The sequence below is a fragment of the Chionomys nivalis genome, chromosome 6 (assembly GCF_950005125.1).
Source record: "Chionomys nivalis chromosome 6, mChiNiv1.1, whole genome shotgun sequence".
In the NCBI taxonomy this organism is placed as follows: domain Eukaryota; kingdom Metazoa; phylum Chordata; class Mammalia; order Rodentia; family Cricetidae; genus Chionomys; species Chionomys nivalis.
Window position 1 is genome coordinate 16,701,045 of NC_080091.1, and position 14,824 is coordinate 16,715,868.

Consider the following 14,824-nt stretch of genomic DNA (forward strand, 5'->3'; position numbering starts at 1 on the left):
CATTATCTGAGCATTGCAGGGAAAGCATACAGCATTATTCTATCCTCCTGAGGCTGCTTCAGAACAAAAAAGTAGTATCACAGGCTAATTCCTTTTCATTATTGCAAGTACAACTTCAAGACAATGTTCAGTAGATTGGATCATAAGAACCCATTACAACTGCCACAATCATTTTAAGAGGAGCAAGACCATTGTCTTAGCTATGCATTCATTTATACATTCATTACCAGCCTTCTACAACAGGGGCTAAGGATGGCTTTTCTTAAAAGCTGCAGGATATCAATGGGAATAGCATCTAGTTTAAACATACACTAGGCTCACAATCGTAATACAATGTTTATCCATCTTTCTTCTTAATGATAAACTTCTAAGTTTATCTAATTTCTAAAAATGTGGTATAATTTTATCAGTTAAAAATCAATAACATACTGTCTGTAAATACCAAATGCAAGCAGTTAAAAGACAAATTAAATGCCTATACTGTTCCTGTTCCTTATACTGTTTTTTTTTTAATACAAGATTTCTCTGTGTAGTTTTGGAGCCTGTCCTGGTACTCACTCTGGAGCCCAGGCTAGCCTCAAACTCAAACAGAAATCTGCCTGCTTCTGCCTCCCATGTGCTCGGATTATAAGCATGTGCTACCACCGCCATGCTTTTATACATTGTCAACACAAACTAAAACATTTCTCCAGCTATATATTCTTCAAAATTTAAAAAAAAAATCATACCTAAATGACTTTAAAATTGAGATTTGGAGCTAAAAAGTAATTCTGTGCTTTAAGTTTTAATTACATTTTTATTTTTAAATTTCCATCATACCATTTAGACTGTTGAACTCATGCGTAGCTTTTGGTGTTCTATATCTACATACTACAAAAGTACTGTTTTATGTTTAAAAATAATTGAGGCATTAGTAGTGACTTCTATCAGATTGCCATTTTCATAGACTTAAAGTACCAGTTAATATGACCTGAAACCTATAGACTACAGTTAGAATAAAAATGTTTGACAAGAGGCCCCAACCATCCACACACACAAGCTGTTAAGTGGTGTGGGAGGTCCTTCTGTCTATGTGTTGTTTTTATTGGCTAATGAATAAAGAAACTGCCTTGGCCTGTTGATAGGGCAGAACTTAGGGAGGCAGGGGAAACAAAACTGAATTCTGGGAGAAGGAAAGAAGAGAGAGAGAAGCCACGGAGCTGCTGCTGGAGATATGCTGAAACTTTAGCCGGTAAGCCACTGCAACATGGCGATGCCCAGATTAATAGAAATTCATTAAATTCATATGTAAGAGTTAGCCAATAAGAAGTTAGAGCTAATGGGCCAAGCAGTGATTTAAATAATATAGATTCTGTGTGATTATTTCAGGGCTAAGCTAGCCAAGTGGCCGGGAACAAAACATGCAGCTTCCTCACTACAACAGTCAAGGCCAAACCCAACACTGCACAACTCTCTGGGAATCATTTCCAGAGAAGCATGAAGAGGAATAAACTAATAACTGTTTAATGGAGATGAAAATACCCAAGCCCCAAATCACTTGGAAGGTATTCCACTGAAGCTCAGTGAGCCATCCTGGGAAGAGCAGAACTGGGAAGATTACCTGACCTAAAAGCTTCCATCTGTGAATGTAGAAGCGTACTCCCTGCCATGAGCAGTAGACACCCAGAACACAGACTGCCTCTGTGGGAGAAGTAGAGCAGGATGCAGGACAGGGCACTGCCTGAGGACTTAGGATAGTAAAATTATATTGCACTAGGTGTTTTTATGTTTGATTTCAGCTGTTCTTGTCATGAAAGTATATGAGATAATACTTAGCTACCTGCATTATGACAGCCATTTTATTATCTACACATATGTGTAGCATCATGCTGCAAACTTAAAATCTGTAATTTTCAAATTTATTTTTGAAACACGTTGTTTAAGTGAAAGCAGACGGAAGGTGCAGGAACTTTTAAGAAATCTCGGTGAGTATGTGGCGCATTTTTCAGTACTACACCAGGCAAGGTGGAAGGCTTTCTCCAATCTCACCTGCTCCCAAAGATATGGTTAGATTAATTTCATATGATAGTTATATTTAATGTCACAAAAGTAAAAGGTGGAAACTTTATTTAACACTATTATGAGATTATAAAGAAAAAGTGCAAACTGGCATTCCTACAAACCTTGAAATTTAAAGACACTGAAGCAAGTGATGGAACTGTGAAACCAAGTAGAAGGAACTCAGAAAACATTCAAAGACAGAGAAGAATCACATAAACCATGAAGGTAGGAGACAGCACTTGGAAAATAATCAGAAACAGTAATTAAAGCAGAATAGGTTAATAAATATCAAAATGCTTTAGGAGAGTAGAAGGTATAAGAAAAGTTACTTTTATTTAAAATATAAGAAACAAAAAATAAAAGCAACTGACAGTAAAGACACACAATGAAGACTGCAGGAGAAAAACAATAATAAAGATAGAGTAGATTATGCATCTCTCAGCCCTCATCTGAGAAGCTCCTACCTGCAGGAGATGGATATCGGCACAGAGACCCACAACTGGTCAAGTGCAGAGGACAGCTGACTGCAGAATGCTCAGCCCTAAATGGGACACATGCTATACCTCTTTCCCCAAGGCTCAGGGACCATTTCAGAGAGAGGGCAAAACAAGTGTAGCAGGTGGGTACAAAGATACATCTTCCGGACATGGCAGGACAGCTGTGTATGAGAACTCACAAGGGTGGTGACAATGCCAACAGAACCTTTACAAACCTAAGCCAGACCAAATCCCACCCGGAGAGGGAATTTAGGCACCAAGTCCCCTAGCCATGAAGTTACAAGCAGTTGTTAGCTGTTGGAAAAGGGAGACCATATTCTTTAAGAGTAGAACACCTGTTAAGTTACCCAGTCTCCAGGGAAAGACCACACAGACAAAAATATTTGAACAGTACAAATTGGTACTGAAGGATTTTACAAGTTAAAAGACACAAACGCTTATGGAAAGGGGCCAATAGATCTGGGAAGAGGTGTCAGGGTTGATATGATCAAAGCACCTTGCATAAAACTTTCAAACAACTAAGAAATAGTTTCGATAAGACTGAAAACAAGCAACATTAGAGACAAAGGAGAATGTGAGCTGGTTTCCTAAAGCAATTATCTGCTTTATAAAACATCCTCAACATACAGTTTTAATACTGTTCTTTAAACTAGATATGAAAGACTAGCTGCAGTGTATCTATGTCCCTCAAGTTTATATGGTCAGAGTCAAGACAGCATTATGCAAATATATGTAATATTTAAATATATTATAAAATACTATATATTTTAGACTATATTGTAAATATACATAAAATCAAAATAAGGAAAAACTTTTGCTCTACTGGAGGCCACAGCACACAAAGAACCCTAGAGACCAAGCAGGTACCTGAACCCCAGAGGCAACATTGGCACCCAAATCCCCAGAGGACACATGGACCTCAAAACCCCAGCGCAGATACCCTACTGGACCTGAAGTCTTACTACTCGCCAGAATCCCAGGCCACTCAGGCCAGAAGACCAGAGAAGAAAGAGAAACCAAGGGGGAAAACATTCAAAAAACTTATCTAACAAAGATAAACTCAGATATCAACACCTAAAGCTATAATAACCCCAAGCCCAGATGCAAGACACCAGTATAAGAACACAATAAACAATAGCCAGGGTGATATGATACTACCAGAGCCCAGCTATCCTACTACAGCAAGCCCTAGATATTCCAACAGAACTGAAGCACAAGAAAAAGACCTTAAATCCAATCTTACGAAGACGATAGAGGTCCTTAAAGAGGAAATTAATAAAGACCTTTAAAAAAATTTCAAATACACAAATAAACAGGTGAAGGAGATGGATAAAACATTTCAAGACCTAAAAATGGAAATAGAAGCTATAAAGACTTCTAAGGGAATAAGGGAATCCTGGAGATGGAAAATCTAGGTAAACAAAACTACAGACCTAAGCATCACCAGCATAATACAAGACATGGAATACAGAATCTAAGGCACAGAAGTTACAATGTAAGAAACTGATACATTGATCAAAGAAAATACTAAATCTAAAAAGTTCTTATCACCAAATATCCAGAAAATCTAGAAACTATGAAAATATCAAACCTAAGAATATTAAAAATGGATTTCTAGCTCAAATGCCCAGAAAATATTTATGGCAAAATCATAGAGAAAAATTTTAAAACCTGAATAAAAAGATTCCCTATACAAGAAGCTTGCTGAACACCAAATAAATTAAACCAGAAAATAAAGACACCCCCCGCCCCACCAAATAGTAGTCAAATGACTAAGCATGCAGAAGAAATAATATTAAACATTGTAAAGGGAAAAGGTCAAGTAGCACATAAAAGCAGAACTATAAGAATTATATCTGACTTACTCAAAGAACTCTAAAAGTCAGAAGGGCCTAGACAAATGTGCTACAGACTCAAAGAGACTACATATGCCAGACTAGACTACTATACCCAGGCAATCTTTCAATCACAATAGCAGAAGAAAATGTGATACTCCATGATAAAGTCAAATTTAAAAATATCTGACCACAAATACAGTACTACAAAAGAAAATAGAAGGAATTCAAGAATGATTCTTTCTCACCATATCCAAGGAGGATAGCTCACACTAGCAGAACAAAAGGAAGGAAAACACACACATACACACACACAACCACCAATACCACAACCACCACCAACAACCAAACAACAGAATAGTATACATAAGCAACCCCCAAACTTCTCCCTGGGAACTCCTACAATTGATAAACACCTTCAGCAAAGTAATTGAATATAAAATTAACTCAAAAACAAAATCTGTAGCCCTCCTATATACAAATGATAAATGGGATGAAAAAGATATCAGGTAACAAAACCTTTCACAGTAGCTACAAATAGTATAGAATATCTTGCTATAACTCTAACCAAGCAAGTGAAAGACCTGTATGACAAAAACTACAAGTCTTTGAAGAAAGAAATTGGAGAATATATCAGAAGATGGAAAGATGGTCCATGTTCATGTATTGGTAGGATTAACATAGTAAAAAATGATCTACAGATTCAATGAAATCCTCATAAAAATACCAACACAATTTTTACAGACCTTGAAAGAACAATACTCAACTTCATATGGAAAATAAAAGACCCAGGATAGCTAAAGTCATCCTGTAGAATAAAAGAACTTCCGGAGGTCTCACCATCCCTTAACTACAGAGCAATAGTAGAAAAACCACATGGTATTGGCATAAAAACAGGCATGTTAATCAACTGTAACTAATCAAAGACACAGACATAAATCCACTCACCTATGGACATTTGATTCTTGACAAAGAAGCCAGAATTATACAATGGAGAAAAAAACATCTTAACAAATAGTGCTGGTCTAACTGGATGTCAGCATGTAGAAGATTGCAAATTGATTAATATCTATCACCCTGCACAAAATTCAAGTCCATGTGGATCATAGACCTCAACATAAAACCAGACACACTGAACATGATAGAAGAGAAAGTGAGAAGTAAGTTTGAACACATTGACACAGGAGACAACTTCCTGAATATAACGCCAGTAGCAGACCCTAAGATTGACAATGAAAAAATGGGACTTTATGAAATTTAAAAGTTTCTGTAACGCAACAGACACTGTCAAAAAGATAAAATGGCAGCCTACAGAATGGAAAAAGATCTTTACTAATCCCACACTGTCAGTGGGCTGATATTAAAAACATGTAAAGAGCTCAGGAAAATAGACATCAATAAAAACAAAAAAACAAATATTTCAATTATAAATTGGGCACAGATCTAAACGAAGACTTCTCAATAGAAGAATCTCAAGTGGCCAAGAAGCACATAAACGAAAGTTTACAACCTTAGCCATCAGGGAAATAAAAATCAAAATAATTCTGATATTTCATTTTACACCTGTCAGAATGGCTAAGATCAAAAATGCTAATGACAGCCTAAGTGGAAGAGGATGTGGAGCAAGGCGAACACTCACCCATTTCTTTTGGGAGTGAACACTTATACAGTCACTTTGGAAATCTATGTGAAGGCTTCTCAGAAAATTCAGAATCCATCTACCTCAGGATCTAATGATACAACTTCTGGGCACATATGCAAAGGATGTTCCATCCTCTATGTTCATAAAAGCTTCATTTATAATAGTCAGAAACTGGAAACAATCTATATGTCCATCAACCAAAGAATAGATAAAAAACAGTGTGGTATATTTAAACAGTACAGCTGTTAAAAACAATGACATCATGATGTTCAATGGCAGATGGAAGGAACTAGAAAAGATCATCCTGTGTGAGGTAACCCAGATGCAGAAAGACAAATATTCTATGGACTCACTTCTAAGTGACTATTAGCTGTATGGTAAAGGACAATCATGCTACAATCCACAGACCCAAAGAAACTAACAAGGAATTCTCAAGAAAGGGACAAAGGACTCTCACTGTAAATAGAGAAGTAGAATATACATCACAGGTGTACAGGGCGAGAGGTCTGGATAGTGGATGGGCATGGGAACAGGATGGTTCAGGTGGGGGAAGGATGGTGTAGAAAATATTGGGAGATACAACTGGAATCATGGGTATCTCTGGGATGAGCCAGAAACCTAGTGCAATGGAAACTTGATGAAGAATGCATCAAACGGGGAGAATGTGAGTCAGATAATCCCCAGCTAACTCAAATAGGATATTCTGAGGTTTTTTAAATATTTATTTATGTATTTATTTATTTATTATGTATACAATATTCTGTCTGTGTGTATATCTGCAGGCCAGAAGAGGGCACCAGACCCCACCACAGATGGTTGTGAGCCACCATGTGGTTGCCAGGAATTGAACTCAGGACCTTTGGAAGAGCAGGCAATGCTCTTAACCACTGAGCCATCACTAAAAGGGAAAACTCATAGAACAGGAACATGAAGTTGTGGAGCACAGGAAGAGAGGGGCGAGCAGGCAGGATCATGGCCTTTTGGTACCCCAAAGCCACGCTTCAACCTGGTCCAGCCTCTCAAAGGCCATTGGGTGAAGGAGGGTCGCCATTAGAAACTCTCAGGAATCTATAAGGTTTACCCTAGCTAAGACTTCTAGGAGTGGGAGATAAAGAAACCTGCCATCTCCTGTAACCAGGAAAGATTTCCAGTGGAGGGATTTAGTCTCCGACTTACAATTTGCCCTACAAGATGTGCTGGGGTAACGGTTATGAAGAAACTGTGAGAGGGGCCAATCAATGACTGGTCCAGCTTGAGATCCATATCGTGAGAGGAAGCCCGCCCATGACAATGCTTGGAAGGTCAGCGTCCAGAAGCTGGATAGCCCATAGACCTATGAGAGAACACAACATGACTAGCTGAAAAAGCCAATGAAAGAATTCCTAATGATATTCTGCTATGCTCATAAAACATTGTATAGTCCAGTTATCATCAGAGGGGCTTCACCCAGCAACTGATATAAACTGATGCAGAGACAAGAGTGAAATATTACAAGGAGCTTGGGAAATGCTGTGGAAGAGTGGGAGAAAAGATTGTAGGAGACGGAGGGGTCAAGGACACCACAAGAAAACCCACAGAATCAACTAATTTGGACTCATAAGGGTTCACAGAGACTGAAGTGACAACCAAGAAGCCTGCACATATGAATTGCCTTGTCTCTGGCTGTCTCTGGTTTTCTTGTTGGCTTTTGAGATCCCTATACTCACATAAAGTTTCCTTGTTCAACTTTGATGCAAGGGCATGTGCATAGTCTTATGGCAACTTGATATACCATATTTTGTTGATATATGTGGGAGTCCTGCTCATTTATGAAGAGAAGTGGAGGAGGAGGGGATGGGGGTAAGGAAGTGGAAGAGCTGAGAGGAGAGGTCTGAAGGAGATCTGCAGTCAGGATGCAATAAATGGAAAAATAAATAAATGGATAAATAAATAAATAAATAAATAAATAAATAAATAAATAAATAAATAAGAAGAAGGAGGAAGATGAGAAGGAGGAGAAAAAGAGGGACATCATCTACTCAGGAGGGTTCCAGATTCATCGGCATTAACACTTCAGCCTAGAATAAACACAGTTGGTTATTTATGGTACTCAGATTCAGCAGATATTTCACATTGAGGAAAACCTGGCGATGTCTGCGGAGCCATGTCTGGAGATCTGCTGCGTTTGCACTGCCAGGTCACACTGTCAGAACCAGGAACAAACTTTTTGTTGAGACGAGAGCAGACATGAATCATGCCAAGGAGGGTAACACTGTGGAAATCATTCCATCCTTCTGGTCACTCTACCAGGGAAATTGTCACCATGAGCAGAGATGACTTACTGGGCAAAGCAGCTTGGGAACAGATTTACTGTTGCCCTGCTCACACCGCTCTGTTTCTGTCTCCAAAAGACATCTTTCCCATAAAAAGCAATGTTAGGAAAGGACATACATGGCCCAGCATGTTAATAAGGTCCTTCTTTGTCTCTTCTGATAAAATGAACACTCAGGAAAGAGGAAGGGACACTGTGCACGGAAAGACTAAAACATTGAGAACTTATCAGAATTATATAAAGCGTACAACAAGCCTTCCCAAACACTCATCATGAGGAAGAGTATTCAAATCTCAATGATCATTCTATAAGTAAGAAACTGTGTATCCAGATGACTATATGACAGGCCATACAGGTGCATAAATAAATACTAGCATTAATTTCAAAAAAAGACTACAAGGGAGGAGCTTATAGGTGAACTAATTTCATCAAAATAACTGCTTCTTATTTTAATTTGCTGTACTGATTAAAAATGTAAAAAGAAACTGCTATGTTTCATTTTGGTTCAAAGATAAGGTGGTCCCCAGATTAGATCAGCCAATAAGTTTTCAAATGAATTTTCTGATTATGTCCTAAATTCTTTGGTGGTAATATCATTTCTAGAAACCAAGTCTGGTGGCATAGAAAGGGTGTCATGAATTTGAAGCTGTCCTGGGCTACATTGTGTGACCTTGTCTCAAAAATGCAATGAATCAGGGCTAACAAACGGGTTTAGTGGATAACACCTCCAATCTTTATAACCCAAATTCCTATAAATTCTTCTCTGACCACCACACATGCACTTTGAATCACTCCCCACAAAAAAAAGAAAAAGAAACCCAAAAACGCAAAATCTTCCAAGCAAAGAATATATAAATAAGCCATCAACCCATGTATAAGCACAAAAGTGGAGGCCCAGATGCATCCTTCAACTCTGATCTGGCATGTGTAAATTCCTGGGTTTCACCCCTAAAAAGTATTCATGAAATCAAATGTCCACTAATGTCCACTGCAGTGACAATACAAGGATGGAAGGCTTTTAAACATGGAGCCTCTGAAAACATAGAGGGAGCAGAAAGGGGATTTTTCTGAAGAAGGGTATGAGGCCTCACAAAACACTGTGTCTGTTGTTGCCTGGATCTTGGGCTTCATAGTCTCCAGAGCAATGAGGAATAAATTCTTGTAAATCACATTATTCCATCTAAGTTACTTTATATAGCAATATGAATGGACTAAGACAGAAATATTGAACACATGGGTCTTAATCTCTCTCACACACATATGTGAATGGATGATTCTTCTGTACAACGCAGGACTTTTGTGAGAGGATTCAGTTTCCCTTAATTCCAGTTGAAGACCACCTGGAAAGAACTACAGGAGAAGCTACAGTGGTGAAGGAACTCCTAGAAGTGAATAAGACATTACAAAGCCAAAACAGAGATTCATTTCACCTTTCCACCTCAACTCTGAGGAAAAAGTACTGAAAAGGAAGAGAACACCCACGGTAGTCATGAGGATCCTGGGGTAGTGACCACAGACAGTGAATTGGTCCAATCTGAAAAAAAGCAGATTGAATCAGAATTCATATGTGATACTTTTAGCCCAATGGGGTGTAACGAGTCTCTTGTGTGTGCCAGCTCCCAAATAATGGCACAAAGACTTCTTATTAATCACGAAAGCTTGGCCTATTACATAGGCTTGTTTCTAACTAGTTCTATAATTTAAATTAACCAATTTATATTAATTTTGTTCTGTCATGTGGCTCGTGACCGTTACCTCTCCTCTTGCACATCTTGCTTGATCAGCATCTCCTGATGTGCCTGCCTTTCTTCTTCTCAGAGCCCTCTCTATTCCGGAAGTTCCACCTATACCTTCTGCATAGCATTGGCCAATCAGCTATTTATTACACCAATCACAGAAATGTATCTTCACACAGTGTACAAATATCCCACGAAAATAGGCATGGCCTGACCTTGTCCATCTCATCTCACTGGCCCGCAGTGTTTGGAAACTACCATGGCGGAGGGATAACAGGAGCTTAGAAAGAGTAAGAGGGAGGCTGCTCTCCTGCAGTGACAAAAATCTTGCCTGTTGTTAGGGGAACACAGGAATAAATGTCAAATTTTAGATTTTAGATATTATTTGTGTTGAGCATGCTAGTTGCTGAACTGAGAATGTTTTCTTTTAGTGGAGGGGACAGTGTGTTATTAGGTATAAGATACTTTGCAATTTCTGTATAAGGACAAAAGGACTAGGGCCTGCAGTCAGCAGAATCAAGTTTTTTTTAAGAACCATTTATACCTGAGCCATTTGTAAAAATGACATAGACACTGTGCTCCTGGCCATATGTGGTGTCCATGAGCAGTCAGTCACTGGAATAGTTAATTTTGCCATCATTTAGTTGCCCTGTGTGCCTCTTATACTCATTCATGGAAGCTCCTTTGAGGTTGTCATCATTCGCAGGACAAAAGAGAGTCTAACAAATACTGACAGCTCTGGCTATAAGGAAGACATGTTCACTCTGAAGGACAAAAGCCCTGTCTGAGCTGTCCACAAAAATCTCTGTCACAATTCAGGTAGCCTCTTACAACTTTGATTACATGGGCATTTTTTTTTTTCTTATCTACATGTCTTTCAGTTTAGCTTATGTTTTACTGGAGGGCAATTACTTCCACACATTCTTTTCCAAATCAGCCCACATGTCTGACAAACTTCTGTCAAGTACACAAGAAACAGGGAATGTCTGGAAAACAGAAGTTTTAAGATAGTAAATCATGGTTCATTTTATGATCCCAGACACTTGCTTCTGCTTCTACATCTGCTTGATTAGAACCAATCAGCGTTTCACTCTCTGCTAACCAAAACTGGACTGTGTGATTGAAACGTTTGTCATCAGCATAAGAATGATCTGTGATTATTTAATTCACAACTGTAAACTGCATATATGTACAAGATACTGAAATGTGCATAGAACAACTAAATGTGCATTGTAGAGTGACCAAACTGAACAAGTGTATATAAATAGTCATAGTTTGTGTATTTATACATGGTTTCTATACCTTTAGAATATACTGTTAAGGATTTTCAATAATTATTACCAATTACATTCATTATTTACTATAAAACAATAAATGTATTGAACTTACTCCTCTTAACTAGCAGACATTTTGTATTGTTTGACCAAACCTTTCACACACACACAAACACAGACACACACACACACACACACACCGCCTCTGGCAATCATGATTCTATTCTCTATTTGTCTCCATCCTAGATGGCATTGTCAGTCTGTTACTTACTTATTTCACTTAACATAATATCTTCTGAGTCCTTCCACATCATTACAAATGAAAACACTTCCTTAATTAAAGCTGAATAATATTCAATTGTATATGCACAGTGCATTTTCCTTATCTATTCAACAACTGAGACTTAAACTGAAGACATATCTGGCTCCTGTGAGGGATGCTGCTGCAGCAAACATAGGGTTGCAGATTTCTCTACAGAATAAGGAGCTGAATTTCTGCATGACAATGATTTTACATGGGAATGGTTTGCAGTATGGAAGGGATGGGGGCAGAAAACACTGGATAAGAAACCTGGTTCCCACGTTAGAAAATTGTTGGCTAATAGGGATTTTTTTCCCCTTTAGAGGAAGGCAGATGGTCATAATTATGTATTTCATGTAGGTTTCCATTGTGAAAAGAAAATTCTACTTGCACATTTATTTTTAATTCTGTTCAGTGAACACGGGCTTCCTGCTGTTAGGAGAGGGTGCAAGCTTGCCTTGTTACAAAGTTTTTTTGCCCCTATCTTCTCTGGCATGCCTAATTCACTGAAAAACAATACCCCACAAGTTTATTTATTCATTCCAGTTTTTTTTTTCAATTATTTATTCAGTAAATACAACTGAGCACATGCTGGCTTCCAGGAATGTAACTTTAAAATTCTAGCATTTCGTTCAACAGCACCTTCACACAGCATTCTCGGATGAGCCTTGGCTTTACCAAGAGAGTCAGCCTCAAGGAATTGGATTTGAATTAACATAGTGGGCCCTGAAACCTCCCTATATGATCTGCTATCACATTGCGTTCCATGGGGTTTTTAGCTCAATATTCTATCCTAAACTTAATAAATGCTTCATTCGAAAGCGTCATAGTTTCAGAACTCTCGGGCCAACTACATCTTTTGATTGGTTGCTATTGTCAAAAGGCCTTGGAATTAGGAGCAATATCACGATCCCTACAATGCTGCTGAATACCAAGGTTAGGAAGCACACAAGTAGATGAGACAGCCAAACGGGAACAATTAGAAATAATCATGATCTATTTAAAAACGCTCCTAGCCAAGGAATGGAAATTTCAATTATTTGATTTTGAAACTTTATTTAATTTCCAGTCTGTCTCAGCTAAGTGAATATTATCCCTTAAAAGAGATTTACAGTTAAACAACGTGTATCAAGTAACTACAGTATAAATGAATGAGTGGTTTGGGATGGATAAAATGATACAATATACATCTTAGGTTTAAATGGAAGCAATAGAACACACAACATTAAATACTGTTCAGTTGAACTGAACAGAGAATTCTCAGCAGAAGAAATTCAAATGGCCAAAAGACACTTAAGGTCATGCTCAACATCCTTAGCTATAAGGGAAATGCAAATTAAAACAACTTTGAGATACCATCTTACACCTGTCAGAATGGCTAAAGTCAAAAACACCAATGATAGCCTTTGCTGGAGAGGTTGTGGAGGAAGGGACACACTCATCCATTGCTGGTGGGAATGAAAACTTGTGCAACCACTTTGGAAATCAGTGTGGCAATTTCTCAGAAATTTGGGATCAACCTACCCCAAGATCCAGTAATACCACTATTGGGAATATACCCAAGAGATGCCCTATCATATGACAAAAGTATTTGTTCAACTATGTTCATAGCAGCATTGTTTGTAATAGCCAGAACCTGGAAACAAGCTAGATGCCCTTCAATGGAAGAATGGATGAAGAAAGTGTGGAATATATACATATTAGAGTACTACTCAGCAGTAAAAAACAATGACATCGTGAATTTTGCATGCAAATGGATGGAAATAGAAAACACTATCCTGAGTGAGGTATCCTAGACCCAAAAAGAGGAACATGGGATGCGCTCACTCATAATCGGTTTCTAGCCATAAATAAAGGACATTGAGCATATAATTTGTGATCCTAGAGAAGCTAAATAAGAATGTGAACCCAAAGAAAAACGTATAGTCATCCGCTTGGATAGGGGAGGTAGACAAAATTGCCGGGCAAACCTGGGAACTTACGGGTGAGGTGGCATGGGGCTAAGGGGAAATGGGGTGAGAAACGTGAGAAGGGGAGGATGGGGGGGGGAGTTTGGGGGAATTTGATTGTTGGGATATAGGAAGGGTGGATACAGGAGCAGAGAAATATATATCCTAATTAAGGGAGCCATCTTAGGATTGGCAAGAGACTTGACTCTAGAGGGGCTCGCAGGTGCCCAGGGAGATGTCCCCAGCTGGTACCTTGGGCAACTGAGGAGAGGGAACCTGAAATGACCCTATCCTATACTGATGAATATCTTGCATATCACCTTAGAACCTTCATCTGGCGATGGATTGAGATAGAGACAGAGACCCAATTTGGAGCAAGGGACTGAGCTCGTAAGGTCCAAATGAGGAGCAGAAGGAGGGAGAACACGAGCAAGGAAGTCAGGACCACGAGGGGTGCACCCACCCACTGTGACAGTGGAACTGTTCTATTGGGAGCTCACCAAGGCCAGCTGGACTGGGATTGAATAAGCATGGGATGAAACCGGACTCTCTGAACATGGCGGACAATGAAAGCTGATGAGAAACCAAGGACAATGGCACTAGGTTTCGATCTTAATACATGAACTGGCTTTGTGGGAGCCTAGCCTGTTTGGATGCTCACCTTCCTGGACCTAGATAGAAGTGGGAGGACCTTGGACTTCCTGCAGGGCAGGGAATTTGGACTGCTCTTCAGTATTGAGAGGGAGGAGGAATGGAGTGGGGGGAGGGGGAGAGGAGTGGGAAGAGGGGGAGGTGAGTGGGGGGAGGGGGCAATGTGTGAGAGGAGTGGGAGGGAAATGGGAAACGGGGAGGAGGTGGAAATTTTAATTAAAAAAAGAATAAAATAAATTTAAAACAAAGAAAAAAGAAGAGAAGGAAAACAAATATATGAACTGAAGGTGAAACTAATGTGGACATTTCTTGAGGATTAGAAAGGAGAATTTGACAGCTGGTTCTCAAAAGAGGTAATGGGTATAAATTATAAAGACACCCTTGGGATGCCAATGAACCTATGACTGAGTGTGAGCAGTTCCTGGGAGCTAGCCAGGATGAAACAAAGTTTTGCTAGAAGACTTAGGAAGTTTCACGGGCTAGTGAAGACTGGATTTCTGCAAAGTTCAACTGAATGTTAACATGCAGGTAGCAAAAGACACAGCTTATTTTAAAAGTTTTGCCTGTGTGTGTGTGTGTGTGTGTGTG